Below are 22,496 nucleotides of genomic sequence, written 5' to 3' on the forward strand. Positions count from 1 at the left end.
CTAACTTTCGTCTGCTGTGCGAACATCGTTGTTTGGAATGCTTATAAAAGTCCTCACCGCTTATAAAAGTCCTCAGCTCTCCTATATGAGCCGGTCGATTTGACACCTCAATCAGGGTCTAGGACAAAAGCTGCGGGACAAGTTACACGCCAAAGTTTTGTCCGGGAAGATAATAAGAATGTTGCTTTGCAAGCAGCATTAATTAATAGTTCTTTATGTTGTGTGCGATTTGTCATTTCATAAGTGACCAATATACAAAGAAATTAAAAAGAAGAAACAAATTTAAACAAAGTAGATTGAATATAAAATATATTTCATTATATCTAAACGTATTTTATTGGACTGCACAAAAATTCATTTTTTAAGTGGCGGTTTAGGCTCATTTCTGTTTCATAAAACAACAAACATTTGTTTATTTATTATTTTTCCTCTACATTTTATTTTGCAAGTAGCAGCATTTCAGTGCATTTCAGAATTTTAAAAGAAAGCAATTATTTAAAAAATAATAATAACTTGACATAACTACATGAGTTATGTATTTTCAATACAGAAGGTGCAACAGACAATTGTATTTAATAAAATGCATATCTAGTCCTGCGTGCTACAAGGAACAAATCACAATTGACCAGGTTGTTATAGAAAAACTGAACACTAGGTGTCGCCAAACAACTCCCTAAAAACACAAGTATATTTAATATTAAAATATATTCTAATAAATTGCCTTTCCTATGTTGTGTAAAGAATAAATCAGAAGGGATTGTGCAGTACATTATGTCAGAGACTCAATTTCAATAACAAACCCATCCATCTTCAGGCTGTATACTGAAACTTGTGAGTGTCTTCTGAGTAGCGACAGAAATGTTCACTAAGCAGAAGCTCTAGACCTTCAGGAGAGCCATAGACTCTGACAAAACATGCCACGATTCCACCTACCACCGTCACCACCAGCACCACAGCCACTATAACAATAGTAATGATTTCAGAGATGGCATACGGCCGAGCTGAGGGGGAAAAAACATCAAATTTATTTTAAACACAGAGCAAAAACTGACTGAACAACATAATAACATAATTGTATTAGCAAAAATAGTAACCTATCTGAAAATACTGCCTATATTACTGGTTTAAAAATCTCCACTATCTATATTTGTATCTGCTAAGAGCTCCAAAAATCTCTACCTGAATTCAAACCAAAAATGGTCGTGGCCCAAACCAGAAGTGTCATTGCTTTAATGAAGAAAATAAAAAAATAAGTACGTACTCTACTTTTTTAATCCCACTTAAGCGAAATTGCTTTTTTTCGTTTTCTCTTTTTGGTTAATACTTTATGTTGTCACTTTCGTTTATTTACTTTTTTAATTTATTCCTCTTTTTCGGGGGTGTCACTTTTTTGTTTCCCATCTTCGAGCTAACGGTTTAAGCCTTTGTCTGTCAGAGATTACTAAGAGTAATATTGTAAATCAGAGTTACCAGCTTAATAAGATTGAAGATTGTGTGAAGGACATCAGACAGTGTATGCTTACTTACTTTCTCCTGCTTACATACAGAAGTCCTTTTACTGGGAACACAGACAGCCAGAAGTAAGCTTTCTGATTACAGAGTTACCATGGATGGTTTTATATTACATCGTGTGCAGCAGTAAAAGACGTCTGTGTATATTGATACCGGTCTCTTGTTTGAAGCTCACATAAATAATACCACAAGAGTAGCCTTCTTTCATTTTAGAAATATTGCTAAGATAAGAAATATGATGTCATTACATGTTGCAGAAACACTAGTTTATGCATTTGTTACCTCTAGGTTGTATTATTGTAATGCTATACCATCTGGATGTTCCAGTAGGAGCATAAACAAGCTCCAGTTAGTCCAGAATGCAGCAGCTAGAGTTCTAACTAGAACCAGAAGATATGAACACATCACTTCTATCTTATCCACAATGCATTGGCTCCCAGTCACAGGGATTATAAAATAGTATTACTGAACTATAAAGCACTTAATGATCTCGCGCCACAGTACCTAAGTGATTTTTTGTTTTTTTTATGATCCGGCATGTCTATTTTGATCAAAAGGTGTAGGATATTTGTTAATACCTCAAGTACAAAAGGCGGGGTGCAGAATTATTTCTGCACCCCGCCTTTTGTGCTTGAGGTACAAAAGGCGGGGTGCAGAAATAATTCTGCACCCCGCCTTTTGTACTTGAGGTATTAACAAGTACAAAAGGCGGGGTGCAGAATTATTTCTTACAAAGCACCACATAATGCTGTCATAGCTAGTCATAGCTAGTCTTGCTGGATTCCCTGTCTGCACTTTGCACATAATTCACATTGTCCATCACCTGATTACAAACATACCTAACAATTCTCTTTCTCTATATCAAGCTATATATGCCACTCACAAGCTCCCAGTGTTTTGAGTTCCTAGCCTGATCGTCTCTCCTGTTGGAGCTACTTCGTCAATCCTGACTGGTTGGAGTCTCGTTGCCCCGTGGTCACACTGCCGGGGATTGATCTGCATGGTAAGCCAGTGACTCAGGGGATTGTTGTGGACGGAGCCGCCCAGAGACTGTCATATCTTCTTTGAACCAATGTTGTGTCAGTCAGCTGTGTGGTCTGGTCTTTTTTAGCAATCATTTGAAGACTTTGACAGGAAGGAATTAGTGTTGGGTCTGTGGTGAACTCAGAGTTAACGATGACCCATTAGTTCCTAAGGAGCTCTCGTTTGCACTATTATAAACTGTTGTAGAAATGACATTATTTACATTTACATTATTTACTGTCCAGTGTCACCCAAATAAAGATGAGATTCACTTCTGAGTCTGGTTCCTCTCAAGGTTTCTTCCTCATCTCATCTCAGGGAGTTTTTCTTTCAGCCATCGCCTCCAGCTTGCTCATTGGAATAGATATATAGTATTTAAATTTTAAATATATATATTTAAATTAATTTTAAACTTTAAATGTATGTATTCATTCATTTATTTTTCTTCTTATTTTTCCTTCTTCTTCTTCTTATATTTATTTCTTTATTCTCTTCTGTTTCTATTCTTATGTAAAGCTGCTTTGAGACAATGTTCAAAGTGCTATAGAAATAAATTGAATTGAATTGAAATTGAACTTTCTAACAACCTGTAAACAAACTTCCAGACTAATATACACCCTGAACAGGCAGGTAGGGTCAGCCATGATACAGATACCCAATTTTTGGATACCCAAATAATCTCAAGTATATGATAGAAAAGCAGGTTACAATATGATGCAGTGTCACTCACTTGGCCATTGGATCTCATAGGTGTATCCGAGAGTGTCTGATGCCAGTACAAACATTTCCCCATTTGTGACCGGTGGCCAGAAAGGAACCATGTTGAAATGCCAGTTGTGACCAATGGGAGCATTTTCTTTGGGGTAAAACACTGTGCCTGAAACACATGTGGGTGGCCACAGGGGGGTTCTGTTTTATTTTTAGATTTATGGTATTTGGCAGAAGTCCTTATCCAGAGGGATGTACAAAAGCCTTCGGAAATTATACATCGATACGGATCAATAGGTAACAGACTAAGGATACCATCAGTTTAAAATTCACCTAGAAAAGTGCACAAACAATTTTTTGAAAATACAATAAGTGCTAGTTTAAGTGTTTCAGGAAGAGGTAGGTCTTTACCCTTTGTTTGAAGAAAGCTAGTGACTTGGCTGTTCTGACATCTAGATGAAGTTCATTCCACCACCCAGGTGCCAGAACAGAGAAAAGCACATTAATGGATGCCTACCTTGTACCCTGAAAGATGATGGGACCAATCGAACAATGCTAGATTTTGTTGTGTATTATTCTGGTTTTGCTGCTGGACAAATGTTTAGTTTAATTATATCCTGTACGAGCCCATATGCACTCAAGCAGCCAAACACATAAAGTGTCTGTATGTGTGTGTACCAGGGTGGTGTCTTCGTAGCCACTCATCAAAGATGGCATCAGTGAAAGAGTGCAGCAGGACAAAGATGGGGTCGTTGCATGGGTCTGACTGCTGGTACCATTCAGGAATAAATGGGCCAGATTGTGTATACTGCGCACCACTGGGTCATAGCTTCCCTGGGGAGTGCTGTAACCTAACAACACACACACACACAAAATAAAAGTCTGTGACCATATTGGGTTACTTGGTTCCAAATAGCAAGTTAAAGACTTCTCTCTCTCTCTCTCTCTCTCTCTCTCTCTCTCTCTCTCTCTCTCTCTCTCTCTCTCTCTCTCTCTCTCTCTCTCTCTCTCTCTCTCTCTCTCTCTCTCTCTCTGTGTGTGTGTGTGTGTGTGTGTGTGTGTGTGTGTGTGTGTGTGTGTGTGTGTGTGTGTGTGTGTGTGTGTGTGTGTGTGTGTTTTTATCAATAATATTTTTCACAGATTTCATATGGAATCTTCTGTGTCTGTGTGTTTTACCTTCAATAGTATTTCTAAAGCTCCAGGTGGAGGTGAAGTAGTATGGAGGCGTATCATAATTGTTAAGCTCTAAGCAGTCAATCAAATCTTGAATTTCCGGTAGCTTCTGTAATATCGTCCGATTCCCACCAGGATTCCGTCTGATTGGACCACCTTCTGTACCTACACACACACACACACACACACACACACACACACACACACACACACACACACACACACACACACACACACACACACACACACAATCCAGAATAATCTAATAGACTTGTAGAGCAGAAGATACAGATATAGTATTCTATGCAGTATATTTCGTATGGAACAGTTTGAAATTTGGAGACCTCTATTGGCTACAAGGTGAATAGCTATTGGAATGAGCATGAATAGAACTGGGAAGTGCACAGGGCAAATTTAACCATCTGCAATGACCACTGATTTATATTGCTATTAAAATATATTTATTCATTGCTTCTACATTAATCACACAGCATTTTTGAATATTTTGGAATTGATTTTTGGGCCTGCCTGTCTTAAAATTACCCCAGGCACCTACTAGAAGAAGCCTTTATTTTTGCCACATAAACATTACAGTGAAAATTCTTTCTGTGCATATCCTAACTTTTTGAGGCTGGGGTCAGAGTGTAGAGTCAGCCATGATACAGATACACTGGAGCAGAGAGGGTCAAAGGTTTTGATCAGCTGCCCAAGTTTTGGCAGCTTTTTGGTGCTGGGGCTTGAACCCTGATCTTCAACAACCCAGAGAATAGGAAAAGTTAATGGCTGGTGCTATGACTTTTACAAAAAAGGTGGCAGATGGAGACCATTTTAGGCCAGAAAAATGAAACCAGGAAACTACCAACATTCAATGGATGGCAAGGTTGGATGACAACTGCCAGTTTATGCCACACATTTGCTTGTTACTTAGCTGTGTACAAATAGCCAAGTTGTGACTATAACTCCATGTGAGTAGCCTAGAAGAAAGTCCCTGCTACATCAAGTGCTTCCTTTTCTCACCTTGACAAGTTGATCCATGATGTTTCATGCTAATTTTGATTGTCCATGGCTAGTTTATATATTTGTTCATATACTGTATGTGTGTATCTTATGATGGATGTTGTTTTTCTATATTTCTTAAGAATCTGAACTAATATAGAGGGACATGCATATATAAGTATATTATGAGCCCATATGTAGCCACAGTTTTGTGTACGCTACGTCTGCATTAATATTCACAAATATTTTATGTGTTTGTGCATGTGAGTTTCTCACTGTTACAGATGGTCCCTTGCTTCTCATACTCCTCCACGTCATCACATATCACTCTCCACTGAGAGAACACAGAGTTAGAGCTGATGCTGTTCATGTCAAAGCTGCTCCTGGCTCCAAGCAGGTCATCTGTGCAGATATCACATTCGTTTCCACCAATGGCAAAGTTCCAGTACGGTAAGGCAAACGTCGGGTTTCCAAGCATGTCCTAAATGCAAACATGTAGAGCGACCCTCAATTGTAGTATAATGGATGAGAGGACCATGTTTACATGTCAGTACATTTATTACAGCACTAGTACACCTGCAGTACACACTTTCACATAATTATCCAATTAACCAATCATGTGGGAGCAAAAACTTCAGTTAATAGGATAAACAATGTGATCTCAGTGACTTTGATTGTGGCGTGGATGTTGGTGCCAGTCGGGGTGGTTTGAGTATTTCAGAAAATGTTCATCTACAACAGTCTCTACATAGAGTTGGTTTGATATTAACAGACTTTCATTCATTCATTTTATGCAGTGCTTTATTACACAGGGTTGCAGGGAACCTGGATTCTATCCCAGGGGACCTGGGACAAAGTGTGGGACATTAACACAAAACACACAATCCTGACCCATTTAGATACCCCAATCAAGCTATAGTGCATGTCTTTGGACTGGTGGATGAAACTGGAGCAAACCTGAAGAAAACCCAGAAGAACAAAGAGACCATGCAAAAGCATTCCTACATGCAAAGTGTGTACCCCAAACACACCAACCATGAAGTCACTCTGCCTTTAATTTGTACTGTTATATACATATGTTAATCATAGATTCTTTAAAATAGTAAACATTAAAAAAAAATACTCTTGACATTTTCCTTTGTTCATTAATTTTGATGTATTTTGGGCTAAATATTAAAGATTTACCATCTTTTTAATGAATTACATACATATCAGGAAATTTCAGGGTAGTTAGTAGCAGATTAAAGAGTGTAGGTTCACGATTTAATACAATTCCTGAGTAGAGTGTGTGTGTGTGTGTGTGTGTGTGTGTGTGTGTGTGTGTGTGTGTGTGTGTGTGTGTGTGTGTGTGTGTGTGTGTGTGTGTGTGTGTGTGTGTGTGTGTGTGCTACTACACCTGTATATCACTCTCTAGTTGCAACAGGTGGAAGCGGTGCCATGTAAGGAATCCTGGACCTTCGTGAGAGAAATCCACGCCTCCAAAGCTCTGCTGTCCCGGTCCCATGTACGTCTTCCCGACAGAGTAATAATGAGTCCAGACAAAAAAGTTATAGATGGTGATATTTTCACACTGGACACTGTTTCCATCTGGGCCAAAGAGCTCATCATATCGTCGCGTACAGATAACCAGATCGGGATGCACCATTCTCTTAGCTTGATCCAGAGAGTTGACAAAGGCCTTTTTTTCTTCTGGAGACATCTGCAGGATGTTTCGACGCACTGGATTTCCAACAACATGGGTTTGAATGATAAACATGGGGGTAAATATGCATTAAATGTGTGTGTGTGTGTGTGTGTGTGTGTGTGTGTGTGTGTGTGTGTGTGTGTGTGTGTGTGTGTGATCCTCACCCACAGTGATTCTCTGATCACAGACACACACACACACACACACACACACACACACACACACACACACACACACACACACACACACACACACACACACACACACACACACACACACACACACACACACACACACACACACACACACACACACAAGATAAATAAAGGGTATAAAGATTGACACATACCACAGCATTGTTGAATAATATGACGCTTGATTAACAGGCTCATACCTAACATCTAATTATGTAATCCATTAGAACATTAAAATTGTGTGTAAGGATTCATACAATGACATTTTCTATAAAGATCTTTGGGAAGGAGCCTCCGGTTTTATGGATTCATGTAACAGGCAGATGCAAAGCTGAACTGCAGGATGCAAATAATTGCCGTAATAAATGGATAAAAAAGTATAATATGTCACTACAAAAAAAAATACAATAGTAGAATTGGCAAACACGGTATATTGTGTTCTGTTACATTTTGCAGCTTTAAAGTTCCTAAGCATTTGTCTGGTGCAAAATCTGTATGGTTAATGAAGATTTTTATAACTGTAAAAATTGCTATTACAATGCTATTAAATATCCGAGTTCAAAGTAAATTCCCGTACCTTGTTTAAGTTTTCTCTTATTTCTCTGCTTAGACTACAAATCCATGGAAATTCTTTTAAAGCCTTCCCTCATGACTGTACTCATTTTGCTGATCTCTTCATTCTTCATCTCATGATCAGCAGCTGCCTGAGAGAGAGAGAGAGAGAGAGAGAGAGAGAGAGAGAGAGAGAGAGAGAGAGAGAGAGAGAGAGAGAGAGAGAGAGAGAGAGAGAGAGAGAGAGAGAGAGAGAGAGAGAATGTTTTAGATATAAATTGGTTTGAAAGCGCTGATCAACATACAGTACGAGCGCTTAGAGGAATAAGAGAGAAAACCAGGAATTGGTTTCATCTTAGCAGGTACTTAGCAAATGCTTGCCTGTTTCAGTAATACAGCTCAAAATTTCCCTCACAGAGCACTTTATTAGAAATGATTGAGTTTTCTAATCAGACCATCAATGCATAAAATCATGCAGATAACAAGCATCTTCACATCGATTATCAGAAAGTGATCTTTTGGCCAAGGTATTATTGCTGGTGCCAGACGGTCTGTTTTGATTATTTCTGTAACTGCTGATCTGGAATTTTCACATACAACAGTCTCTAGAGTTTACTCAGAGTGGAGCAATAAAAAAAACTCCAGTGAGCAGAAATTCTGCAGCTTTGTTGATGAGAGAGGTCAGTGGAAAATGGCCCAACTGCCTGAGCTGAGCTAACAGATTAAGCTACAGCAACACAGATAACCACTTTGAGTATAAAATAATCTCAGAATGCTTTGAGGAACTTTCTGGAAAATCATGTTGGATTCCACTTCTGTCAATGAATAACAGAATGCTGAGGCAGTAGTGGGGGGCAGGATTACCAAAAATGGGAGGGGTGAAGACTGAAAAATGAACACATCATGAACACCATGGACCAAACCTGGCTTGTGTGAACAGTTCAGACTGGCGGAGGAGGTGTAATGGTGTGGAGAATGTTTTCTCTGCATGCTTTAGTCCTTGTTAATACCAGTTAGTTACTGTGTATTTGAGTATTGTTGCTGATCATGTGCATCCCTTCATAGCCAAAAAAAACTTTTTTTTCAGGCTAATATCTGCATGATAATGCACCATGTCACAAAGCAAAATTAGTCCCAAACTAACTGGTTTAATGACAATGACAGGACAATGCATTGTTCTATAGTGTCTTTTTCCAATCAGGGGCTCTGAATCCAATAAACATCTCTGGGGTGTGATTGAAAAGGGGAATCACAGCATAAAAGTGCATCTCAAGCAATATAAAATCTGCACATGATGCAGTCATGTCAACATGAACCTGAGTCTCAAAGGAATGTTTTCAACATTTGGTGGAATACATGCCATGAGTGAGGCTCAGTATTCTGTATTAGTACAGCATTATAACTAATAAAGTGCTCAGTAAGTGTAGTTTGTGTATATTTGAATAAAATATCAGAAATGTACCAGTTCAGTTATTATCACGTGTGACTGAGAATGTTACAGTGACGAGCATTAAAACTGGGACTCCGTGATAGCAGTGCCATTGAGCCCTAAAATCTTTTGACAATAAATTAATGAAAAGCAATAAAAACCCATGTTAGTCAAAATGATAGCTTTGCTTTAAATAGCTGAGTCTTTTTTTTGTTGTGGTTATAGCATAGAATTAGCAAATAGACACAATGAGAATAACTAGCATTCATGCCCATTCCACATGAACCTTAAATAACATTTAAATGACTTACTTCAAATATTTGGATTTGATTAAATCTATACTTTCACTTTATAAATGGTCCTCATTTCCTCATCTCTACTCCTTGAAACTGCCATATAACAGAAAAGTGTAATTATTTTATAAATAATTTTGCTGTCCAGATAATCAGAAAACATGGTAACCTGGTAATATTTATTTTGATTTTGATCATGTCTGGTACGTAAGAGGATGGACACACACCACCAATCAAAAAATCTAGAAAGACTCTCTAGAAAGGTTTTTGTTTTATCTTTAGAAACGTGTATTGTTCCTAGAAGAACAATAAGAAATAACAAAAATGAAATTGTCAAACTATTTTCACATTTTTTTTTCATGAGGACCTTCAGCCAGAAGGCTTTTATTTTCCCCAAATATTTTTTTATTGAATTGGCATTACAAGGAAATCTACTTGTAAACATAAAAGAAAATCACATGTACTTACAGGAAAACATAGATTTAGATTCATAAATAAAGTTTATAAATATTCATTAACCTGACAATTTACATGCGTGACAAATAAGCATGTGGTTATAATTGCATGTGGTTTAAAAAAAATTCTGCAATCTTATTTTTATGTATATGCTAATAGAAATACATACAGTATGTGTGTGTGTATGTATAGTATTTTAATTCAAAGTAATGTTCTAACTTTTAAAACAAAACAAAAAAAATAAATGTATTAAAAATGGAGACAAATGCATTAATAATTTCACCTAAATTGCGAGAAAAAAACTTCTACCATTACATTTGTAATCTACTTAGGAAAAAAATAGTAAGTTGACAAAAGGAAATGCTGACAGTTTTGGATTCATTCACTTAGTTCTGTTCTGCTGAGAAAACGTCTTGCTTTCTTAAATTACAAATGTCAAAGTAAGCTAACAAAAGAGTAACAAAATAAAAACACTTTTATTTTCAGATTTTTTTTAGCTACTTTCCAGAATTCAGTCCTAGCAACATCCAACATCTGGAATTTTCCCAAAACAGGTCTGATGAAACCAATGGTGAACTTTTTGGGCATAATTTTTAAAGTGATTGCTTATGAAAAAAAAAAACAAAGTTCATCCAACCCACAGTGAAGCATGGTGATGGCGGCAACATGCTCTTGAGCTGCTTCTCTTTAGCTGGGACTAGAGCTATAGTTGAGATAAAGGGAATTATTGATCGCTCCACCTACAGTTTAAGCACAAAACCTGAAGAACTAACCAACCTACCAACATCCAACAGGTTTTTCCAAACCAGTCTATCTAATGTCCAAACTTTTGACTGGTAGTTTATTATTGACTATAAATCACAGTCACAGAGCTCCAAAAACACATTTAGTATATTTGAGGCAGTGACATTGATGCAGAAGCTCTTAAGCACAGAAGATCAATAATTGAATGACTTCTCCGCCACAGATTGAGTGCAAATCTTAGTCATAGAGAGCATCTCTTGCTGGATTTGTGAGCGATCTGGGAGATCATCCACCGTGGTCCTATAAACAATAAGCACTGTCAGTAACTGTCATTGTGACTGTATTTATGTAGGTACAGTGATAGCAAATGTCTACACACTCCAGTTAAAACTGTGGGGTTTTGTAATATATATAAACAAGTACTCAAACCAAAATAAATTGTGTCATTTCTTTCATTTGATCTGACATGAAATTGAAAGTGGAAAGACAAATAAAAATGAAGAAAAAGTCTCAGAGAGGCTGCCAAGAGCAATAAAGGAGCTGTGGGAATATCTGGCTGTTCCCTGCATGTTCTTCACTTATCTGGGCAAAGATGTCTAGATGGATGTCCTTTCTCATAAGGAAAAAAAGAAAAAAAATCAAGACCAACTAAATTTTGCCAGAGCATATATATATATATATATATATATATATATATATATATATATATATATATATATATATATATATATATACAGTATATAGTGGAGATAAACATTAGAGAACAACTTACAATTTCCTAAATTTCAAGATCACGATTTAGATATCAAGATTTAGATATTTTATCTAAACAGGAGTAAAAGAACAGGTTTTTTTTAAACATATTTCCTGAGTTATTTTGAGGCACAGAGTAAAAAACTTTTATACTAAACGTCAAAATTAGAGAATGCTTTTAGATACCTCCTAGTTATTGGTGTTACTCTGGCACTAATAATTTCTTTAATTATCTAAAAAGATCATAATTACTGGCAGCCTAGCTTTCCAGTTTTCACAGACTTTGCAAGATGGTGAGCCGTTCTAAAGTGAATGAAACACAGCAGCAGTTGGCCGGAATGAAGGCCAAAAGGATGACCATTTCAGTCATAGCAAGAGAAGTTGGTCATTCCAAATCTGTGATTTCTAGAATATTGCATCTTTACAATGTCACAAACTCATTCGAGCCTGTTCGTCCACGAAAGACAAATGCAAGAGAGTACAGGATAATGAAGAGAATCTCAATGAACAGAGTAAGTATCTGTCTCATCGATAAGACAGATCAAACGCGTCTCGATGTTTAAGAGAATTTGGACTGAAAGCCCACTCTGCAGTGACCAAAACTCTCATTAGCAGAAAGAATTGAAAAGGCTAGAGTAACCTTTGCTGAGGAGCATGTTGTGTGGACAGAGGAGAACTGGTCCAAAGTTCACTTTAGTGATGAAAGCAAGTTTAATTTATTTGGGTCCGATGGGAAACATTATGTCTGTCATTAAACTGGTAGAGAGAGAAGTGTCATGGCTTTGGAGATGTTTTCTGCAGCAGGAGTTGGGCCTCTTATACAGCTATAGAGTAGCAGCTGGCAGAGCGAATCCAAATGTTTATCAGACCCTTCTTCGACAACATGCATGCTTTAGACAGAAAATTTACCTGCATGACAAATTTACCTACCCCTGTCACACAGCAAATCAGGTAAAGCAGTTCCTTGAAGCTGAAAACATTGAAATAATGAAATGGCCATCCCAGAGACCTGATCTAAACCCAGTAGAAAACCTCTGGAAAATCCTTGGCAACAAAGTTATGGCCAAGAAACCCACCACAGTCACCAAATTGTGGAATAGACTGGAAGCAGAGTAGACCAAAATCACACCATTACCTTTGTCCTTGCTACAGTCATTGCTGCTCTCTAATTTTGTTCATTGTGCTTTCTAAAAGACAAATTTTGATCTCCATATATATATATATATATATATATATATATATATATATATATATATATATATATATATATATATATATATATATTCGTTCAATTAGTTTTGTACTGTTAATTAAATTTCTTGTTGTTGGGATGTCAAAGTATGATACTGACAAAAAAAAAACATCTTAAAAACATCTGACAAATCATGTCACAAAATGTGTTTTGGTCTGTTGAGACTGAGGTAGAACCTTTTGCACATAAATCAAAAAGATTTTTTCTGGTGTACAAACAAGACAGCTCATCACACATAGCATATCAAACCCACAGTGAAGCATGGTGGTGACGGCATCATGCTAAGAATGCTATGGAGCTGCTTTTTTTTTTTAGCTGGACCCGGGGCTGTAGCTAAGATAAAGGGAATCATGGATAGCTCCACCTAAAGATTTCAGTATTTTGGCACAATGCTTGAAGGGAAACTTGTTAGACAAGTGGAGAGGAGGTAAACTTTTAGCTTCTGACACAGTAAGGACCCGAAAGCACAAATCCGAAGCAACAAATACTGTAAACTTCAGGAGCAAATGTTGAACTTTTCGGGAACAGCCCAGATATAAATCCTCTCAAAAACCTGTGGTAGTTGAGAGCTGTGCACAGAAGATCCTTGACAATTAAATAAATATGGAGCATGTATTGAAGAACATTCTTATATTTTTTTTGGTTTGTTTGTTTTTTTTCACTTGCACGTTGATGGCTTTTTTTACCTTAATGATGAAAAATTATCGGGCATAATTTATCTTGTTTTACACACAAAAAAACCCTGTAATTTTAACAGCGGTGTGTAGAATAGTTTATATCCACTGTGAAGGATGCTTCTGTTTATGGAAATCTGGAACCCGCTTGCATAACGTATGAATACGTATCTTTTCAATAGCACTTTGGTTTGTGGTTTTGTCTGAGGTCTGAAAAGCTTTGTGGGAAACTGCATTATTAAATCCTCACTGTGTGTGTGTGTGTGTGTGTGTGTGTGTGTGTGTGTGTGTGTGTGTGTGTGTGTGTGTGTGTGTGTGTGTGTGTGTCTGAGTGTGTGTGCTCACTGTTCGTCAGTGTCTGCATTTGCCGCATTACGTTCATCAGTTTCGAGTCCATCTTCACACACTCTATCTGGGACTGTGCAACTGTGAAAAACACACACACACACACACACACACACACACACACACACACACACACACACACACACACACACACACACACACACACACACACACACACAATCTGGATGTGCAAAAACGTATTTTCTTGCAATACTGAAATCAGAAAATGTTCTCAAGCTTGTTTCTCATGTTCCACACACAAACCTGTGTCTTTTTTGTTTGCATTTCAGAACATAGGTAACAGTGACGAGGGTCTGCAGAACGAGGAAGAAAGCTACAGCAATCACTCCAATTTTCCAGGCTTCCTGCTTAGGAGCGGTGGACTCTTGAGAGAGATAAAATGAGACTGAGACTGAGAATGAGACTGACAGACGGGAATAAGATCTACAAATAACAGCAGAACATTTTGTAAATGTTTTCCACTAGACAAAACAAAAAGTACATTGGTGGTTTGTGAGTGTGTTTGTGTTTCCAGGTACGTGTTTTGTCTGCAGGTTCATCCATCAGTTCATCATTTTCTCCAAGTTCTATTCCCACAGTTGGGGAAGGAGTCAGTCGGTTTCCATTGATGCCAAGGGTTGGGACGTTCCAGTCGTGCTCGGAGTCCCTTAACGTCACAATCTCATTAGTCTCGTGCATGATGTCTATGGGGACAAATAATACAATATCATCATTTAAAAATTATGTTTCATGTTATACAAAAAATTGTGAGATCATTATCAAGATTTTATTTCAAAATATAAAACCATTCCCTCTCTACATGCCACTAAATTGCATTATTCCTTCAATAAACTACAGCACTGTCAAATTTTCGATTTTGATTAGTCAGAAGATTCATCTTCTCTCACTGCAGAACTGACAGTGAAGTAATTTATAGGTTTATATTAATGCACTCGTATAATACACAAAGACAACAATGTTACCAAGACCAGAGCTTGGCAACAGTATTAAATGTAACTATAGATGGATAAAAATGTATGAGCACTCATTTTGTAATAAGAGAAAAAGCATTCATTGTTAGAGAAATAAAAATGAGCTATGAAACGAGCAGTTATACGAGAATAATTAGCTTTATTAACAGGAAGTGAAGTTCTTTCACATGGGGCCAGATTACACCATTAATTTTACAGTTCTTAAGAGTGGATTCAGAATTTAGACCTACAATAATCGCAAAAAACACAATATATATATATATTTTAAAAAGAGAAGAGTAAATGGTGTATACATTATTTGGCAAGTTTCAAAAGTTTCTGAAATATTAACACGTACACGATAAAATAATCTGGCAACCTAGTGCACATAATAGCCAATCAAGCAACCTTGGAATAAAAAGAAAACGATCAGTAAAAACTATTTTTTATTGTTTACTGGCTGTGCTGAAATTTCACTAAATAAATTCAATAATAAAATTAAAGAAAAATATTGAACACCATCAAAGTCTGGCTTCAGTGTATGCAAAGTGACCTTTACTGTGACCCTAGGGAGATATTTAGCATCGAGATGAAAATTACAGCAGGGAAGTGAGACGAGCTCTGAGGCCCTGAGCAGAATCGTAAATGGCACTTGCATATGAGATACACACTTGTCCTCAATTAATTCTGAGCCATCTAACAAGTTTCAATAAGCTTGTAGTTTTTAGTTGAAAAAATATAAGCTAAAATAAGCTTGTAAGTACATACTCTAGTTTATAGTCCAATATGCACCAATGTTTAACACTGTACTGTTCTACATAACACTGTGTATGAGGGTATACTGATGTGTTAAACCTCCATGTACTGTAGTTCAGGAGAACATAGAGAAAACATCCAGACCACAAAGACCAGCAGCTCATTACATAAAATATATTCATGCAAGGTTCCAGAGATTCCAGTCCTCAATTCACAAAACTCTGTTTAAAAGAGAAACAGATTAATATTCATGTTGAATGTATTTCGTGCTTTGTGGAGTTTGGGGACTTAAAGCATCTGAATCTCATTTGCATGTTTTCTTATTTCATGTATTCACATAATATTTGAATGTTGGTGTTGGTTAGGATTTGTTTTACAAAATAAGAAAGCTTTTACAGTTCATTATTATATTGTTCTGCATTCTGTTCTCTGGAACTTCAGGAGTCCTAATTCTCTCCAAAATGCTGGAATAAACAGATGGATAAAGCGTTTGGGGTCAAAGCTTAAATTTTCACTGTGTATAATCTCTCAGGAGATTTTGAACTAAGAGGAATGAGGCCACCACAACCACCACAACCCCATCCCCACACCACATATCACATAATATATATTGGTGTGACTAATATAAGGGCAAAGGCCATGCAGTCTAATGGGAAACTAAAATGTCTACTCAGCTTCAAACTGGTGTCCATGAACATTAGATTATTGCATGTTCCTTGCCTTTCAGTTCAGTCTATCGGGATTAGGGAAGCACAGGACAAAGAAAAAAAATAATGGATTTAATGTTTATGCAGGAGATCAAATTTAAGCTCAATGGCCAACAAAAGCCTTGTTTGGTACGTAAGTGGTTCACAACCTATATACCACATCCAATAATTCATTTGTTCCTACATTCTCATTAACTGCTTTATCCTGGTTAGCATTGCTGTTCCTAGAACATTTCTATGTGGTTGTATAGAATAAGATAAGCATGTTAAGCAGTAATTTACATATAAGAGCTAACACTATAAATAGGGAAGCAAAGAAAAGCCTGACCACACGCAAAGGAACTGGTCTGAGAACACATTATATATCATTCTGCCTAATTTACATAGAAGTTCATTTTAAAAATTGAATGTCACTTGTTGCACTGTAACTGACACTAACTGTGACTTGTTGCTAATGCTGACACTGACACCATAGCGCTGTGTCGTGCACATATATAAAAAATTAATATCTGCTTGTCATCTTGTTTCTTCCCAGTGCCAACGAACTGTAGAACGATTGAGACTCAGTTACCTTGTTCTTGAGAAGTCCTCTCTGTTGCTTTCAATAATGGGATCAGTCCCGCCACCTCTTCCTCAGTGTGAGCTGCTATGTCTCTATCCACGGTTTCCTCCTCCATCTTCACTTTAACCATATCTCCAACATCTGCTTGTCCTTGTTCATCTTTGTTTTGTTTTTCCTCAGCTACTATTTTTACGGTTAAGTCATCATTTATTAGTAGACCATGCTCTTGATCTTTTGATAGTGTTTGTTTAGCCAGATCGGGCAGTTCTCCTTTCTGGATCTCTGACTCTTTATCTACCTCCATGTCCTTTTTCCACCCCACTTTTCCAATCTCTGCATCAGTGTCTTGTGTTTGCTCTTGAGCTTTTACCATCTCTGACTCTTTCTTTTCTTGCATTCCTATTGGTAATGATTCAAACGACCAAACTTGGGATTCATCCCTTTCAGCATCCTTCTGACCAATGAGGTCTTCTGATTCAGGCTCAAATAACTCTTCTGGTTCATGGGTTGACTCCATTAAATCTTGAGCTAAGTTTTGAACTGGATCCTCTGCCTCCTGCACTGACACTTCGGCTGATTTATTTAGTCTATAAATCAACTCCACAGGTTTTTCATCTGGTTCCTGACCCATCCCTGCACCATGTCTTACTTCCTGTTTATCTGGAAGCCCAAACGTTTGCTCTGATGAGTTTAATTTTGATTCAGCTTGCTCCTGTTTTGCATTCTCTTCACTGATGTTTGTTGTTTCTTTATCTGCATGTTCATGCACCACTGCAGGTAATCCATCTTCGGTGTCATCAGCTGTCGCTGGAGGGTCCTCCGTTATGTTCTCTTGTGGCCCTAGCTCTTCCACAACCTGTTCAAAAACTGCGCGTACTGCGTCATTCTCAGAGATCTTCACAGCCTCCATAAATGCGGCTTTCACAGCATCCATGACATCACCCAGACTGTGTAGAGCAGATTCAGGGCTGGGTGATGGGAGAGCAGCATCTGAAGAAGCCAAGAATATGTCAGGCATTAATGTTATGTATGCTACTTTGTAGGAATTTTAAATTGTTGAATTTACAAATCAATAAACAAAGGTTTATTGTAATTGATATGGTGAAGCCTTCTGTAAGATTTCCATTTCACAATTATGGAAGGAGTCTCCAGTATCAGTGACATTTCCTCCAATAGGAAAGTCTTCAGGATAGCAGACTTTCCAATTTCTTGTCTTGGTGATATGCATTGTTTTTTGTCTTATTAACTTTAAGAGAAAAATAAAACAAGCTGTTATAACATACATGATAACACGATGTAACTTGACATTCACCAACTTGACATTGTACAATGATGTTTTATTCATTAATGCATTGTAATTCTTACCAAATGTTGGTCATAAACGGAACAAAACACTTCACAATGTGCTGTTATGGAAAAATAATAAACTTTTGGGTGTTAAAAACTGCCTTGGGTTGGGCAGCATGCCTACACAGATTATTTTCTATAACATCATGCACCAAAGTGTGCCATTCCATAGCCACTGCTTGTAATAGCCACTGCTTATTCACAGGTTAGATAATATCACACTTACTGTTATGGCAACAAAAGAGAAAAATGTTTTAGTTCTCTGATAAACTGATTCAAATTTCAGAACCTGGACACTGGAACCTGGTTTTCACTCCAGCAAACATTTTGGCTCAATCAATTTCACATGTATTATTGAAAATGTCAGGCAGTAGAACTGCTAAAATCAATAATATTAATAATATAAAAAAAACCTTACCTGCTAGACCAATAAATACTAATTTCGGATGTAATAACGTATTATACTTCAATCATTATCCTGTACTGAAGAGTATCTTGGGACAGTTAAGAGCTTACATTTATTGAAAAATGGATATGTTCATTCCAACTGAACTTACCTTGAGCCCGGCATAGATACAGCAGAAAGACCACTGACAAGCCTTTATAAAGAAAGAGTTCCATAGTGATAGACAACAGACGTCTGGAGGGACTTCAAGTTGTTCTTTGTCTGATGAGTGTTTGTGAATGAGGAGCAAAAAAGCAAAAGGGAACGTAAAGGTGTCTCCTGCCATTGGTCACCCGAGTAAAGATGTGTGTGCGCATGTGGTTTAAATGGGTGATGGTCATTTGTGGTTTACTTCAGTCTGAAAAAGTCACACCCTTCTGCAGAATGCCGTATAGCTCCTAGGCCAGGCCACAGCGACTTGTCACACTCCTGCTGCAAGAATTATTATAGCAATTATAAGCAAACTGTGAGGTTGTCAGGGCAATATGCTTGGCTCAAATGCTTGGAAAGAGAATCCATGAATATATCGAGTCTGCAACATGGCTTCCTGGGGTCACTTCAAATCTTTTTTTCAGGGAAAAGCCTATTTACTGGACCTCTCCAGTCGGCATTGACATGGTGAAATGTACTCAATATAGAGAGTAGTTACAGATCAGTATTTTCAGCACCAACTACAAAAGGAAACGGTTAATAATGCGAACTACTTTGAGAGAACGTCACAGAAATGCTTGTTGACTAGCTAGCATCCTTGGATTATTAGCAGAATTGTCATTAACATCATTCATTTAGCATCTTTTCTCATCATGTGGACATTCGTTTTTATATAATCTTCTTCCGGACTTTGCTGACTTTGGTGAAGAAGTTCCCGTACCAAAAGAGGGGGACTGAAAACCTCCAGGAATTTGAATGGGCATACGTACTATACACTTCCAGTCTGTTGAGTGAGTCTCCTGAGTGGTTCATACCTTGTGGATCTGTGTGATATTTGTGTCGTGTACGTGAATTTGCAGATTTAAAGTGTAGAGAATTTTTGTTATATTTTTTGTCTGTGACTATGTGACTGTGTCTTCGTGCCTTTCGGAAACAAACAAATCGGGTCAAAACACACCACAAAACAGTAATTATCAAGGTTTTTTTTAAAAAAACAACAACAACAACAACAACAACAACAACAACAAAACATTAATACGCTTGGTCTTAGAGAGTTTGTTTCCCCAGGACAGACAATCACCACTGTTCCCATCAACCAATCAGTGAGCACCATTGCTCCTATTAACCAATCAATGATCACTATTGTTTTCAACAGCCAATCACAGATAACCATTGCTTCCAACAACCAATCACTGAGCACCTCTGTTTTCAACAACCAATCATTGTAACATTTACCAAAACAGGAAATTCTCCATGGATTCTCAGTAATAAAAAAAACCAACTTTTTTTCCCAAAAAGTAAAAAAAGAGAAGGAAGGCAAACCTTACAACCTTACTACTGTCTGAGCTGCTATTACGGAAAATGAATCTGACCAGTCAGAATCAATGGCATTATAGTATTAGCTGATAAGCATCTCCAAGTGTTGTGAGGTAAATGACTCAGCAGTTACAGTTCAGCTAGCAACCAAAATGGTGCAACTCGCAGGCCTGTCAGACTGTACAGCTCTTAAAAACCCGCTTTAATAAATCCTCAGCTATATAACTCTTTTGTAAATTGGCTTCAATAAAAACATTTAACAAACAAACAAATAAATAAAGAAATGCATTTGTGTAATCTAGAGCTCTTGTACTGTACGGTTCTATACAGCACCTGACTAAAACACTTTGCACAGTGCTACAGATAAATTACTTCTCTAAGGAAATCTGTTTCATTCCTCACTTTACTTTTCTTCAGTTTGGCTTTTTGCGAAGAGATTTGAGATGTGTGTGTGTGTGTGTGTGTGTGTGTGTGTGTGTGTGTGTGTGTGTGTGTGTGTGTGTGTGTGTGTGTGTGTGTGTGTGTGTATTCTTCATCTGAGCTATGCTAATGTCATCACATGTCACTCGTGTTGCCCTCACAAGCTGGGGCTTGAGAGAGGTGCTACCTTGTGACTGAGGAGATGCAGATCCAAAAGAGTGTTAAACAAAAAAGATCTTTAAAGAGCTCAACAAATAGCACATAGGTATTTTTTATTGGAATGTCTCTAGGTTGTGTTTATTTGATCTTAATTTCACTTTATTTCACTTTATTCATGTAGGTTATCCTGGCCTGATCCATCCCGATGTCCTATTTCTGATTGAAGTCTCATCACTGGAGACCTCCAGCTGCTGCTAAGGATGGACCCACTTGGAGTTACATGAGATTACTGATGAAATTACAACTTAGAAACCATAAAGGTGCCTTGATGTTTCCATCAGTGAGAGGTTGATCATTTCAACAAGACAGACTTTATGATAAAACTAGAATGAATCATCTGGTTAAATAATTGCACGTTTTAACCATACAGTACAAAGTAAATGAAGGGAAATGATTTATAATCACACTTTATGGTTTCTGAAATTTGAAATGTAGATCCTGATTTACTGCCGGCATTTTTTATTGGAATGTCTCTAGGTTGTGTTTATTTGATCTTAATTTCACTTTACCCCTCCTTGAACCGCCACCTTATTGTGGTGGAGGGGTTTGCGTGCCTGAATGATCCTAGGAGCTATGTTGTCTGGGGCTTTCTGCCCCTGGTAGGGTCTCCCAAGGCAAACAGGTCCTAGGTGACAGGCCAGACAAAGAGCGGTTCGAAAACCCTTTATGAAGAAAATAATAACAAGGTCCGTGACGTCGCCCGGTATGGCGCAACCGGGGCCCCACCCTGGAGCCAGGCCCGGGGTTGGGGCTCGCATGCGAGCGCCTGGTGGCCGGGTCTTACCCCACGGGGCCCGGCCGGGCTCAGCCCGAAGGAGCGACGTGGGGCCGATCTCCTGTGGGCCCACCACCTGCAGGAGAAACCGTAAGGGGCTGGTGCAATGTGGATTGGGTGGCAGTCGAAGGCGGGAGCCTCGGCGACCCAATCTCCGGACACGGAATCTGACTCTAGGGACATGGAATGTCACCTCGCTGGGGGGGGAAGGAGCCTGAGCTGGTGCGGGAGGTTGAGAGATACCGACTAGAGATAGTTGGGCTCGCCTCCACGCACAGCTTGGGCTCTGGAACCCAACTCCTCGAGAGAGGCTGGACTCTCTACTACTCTGGAGTTGCCCGCGGTGAGAGGCGGCGGGCTGGTGTGGGCTTGCTCATAGCCCCCCAGCTCAGCAGCCATGTGTTGGAGTTCACCCCGGTGAACGAGAGGGTCGTTTCCCTGCGCCTTCGGGTCGGGGAGAGGTCTCTCACTGTTATTTGTGCTTATGGGCCAAATGGCAGTGTAGAGTACCCGACCTTCTTGGCGTCTCTGGAAGGGGTGCTAGAAAGTGCCCCGACTGGGGACTCCGTCGTTCTACTGGGGGACTTCAACGCTCACGTGGGCAGCGACAGTGACACCTGGAGGGGCGTGATTGGGAGGAACGGCCCCCCCGAACTGAACCCGAGTGGTGTTCTGTTATTGGACTTCTGTGCTAGTCACAGTTTATCCATAACAAACACCATGTTCAAGCATAAGGGTGTCCATCAGTACACATGGCACCAGGACACCCTAGGTCGGAAGTCGATGATCGACTTTGTGGTTGTTTCATCTGACCTCCGGCCGTATGTCTTGGACACTCGGGTAAAGAGAGGGGCGGAGCTGTCAACTGATCACCACCTGGTGGTGAGTTGGGTCCGATGGCAGGGGAGGAAGTTGGACAGACTTGGCAGACCCAAACGTACTGTGAGGGTCCGTTGGGAACGTTTGGCAGAGTCTCCTGTCAGAGAGATCTTCAACTCTCACCTCCGGCAGAGCTTCAACCAGATCCCGAGGGAGGTTG

General features: G+C 38.7%; 1 pseudogene; it reads right to left on the reverse strand.

Annotated features, from left to right (window-relative positions):
* Positions 1 to 599: 599 nt before the first annotated feature.
* LOC113660666 lies at positions 600 to 17,802 on the reverse strand (annotated as a pseudogene).
* Between the last annotated feature and the right edge of the window lie 4,694 nt (positions 17,803 to 22,496).

The sequence above is a fragment of the Tachysurus fulvidraco genome, chromosome 7 (genome assembly GCF_022655615.1).
Source record: "Tachysurus fulvidraco isolate hzauxx_2018 chromosome 7, HZAU_PFXX_2.0, whole genome shotgun sequence".
Lineage (NCBI taxonomy): Eukaryota > Metazoa > Chordata > Actinopteri > Siluriformes > Bagridae > Tachysurus > Tachysurus fulvidraco.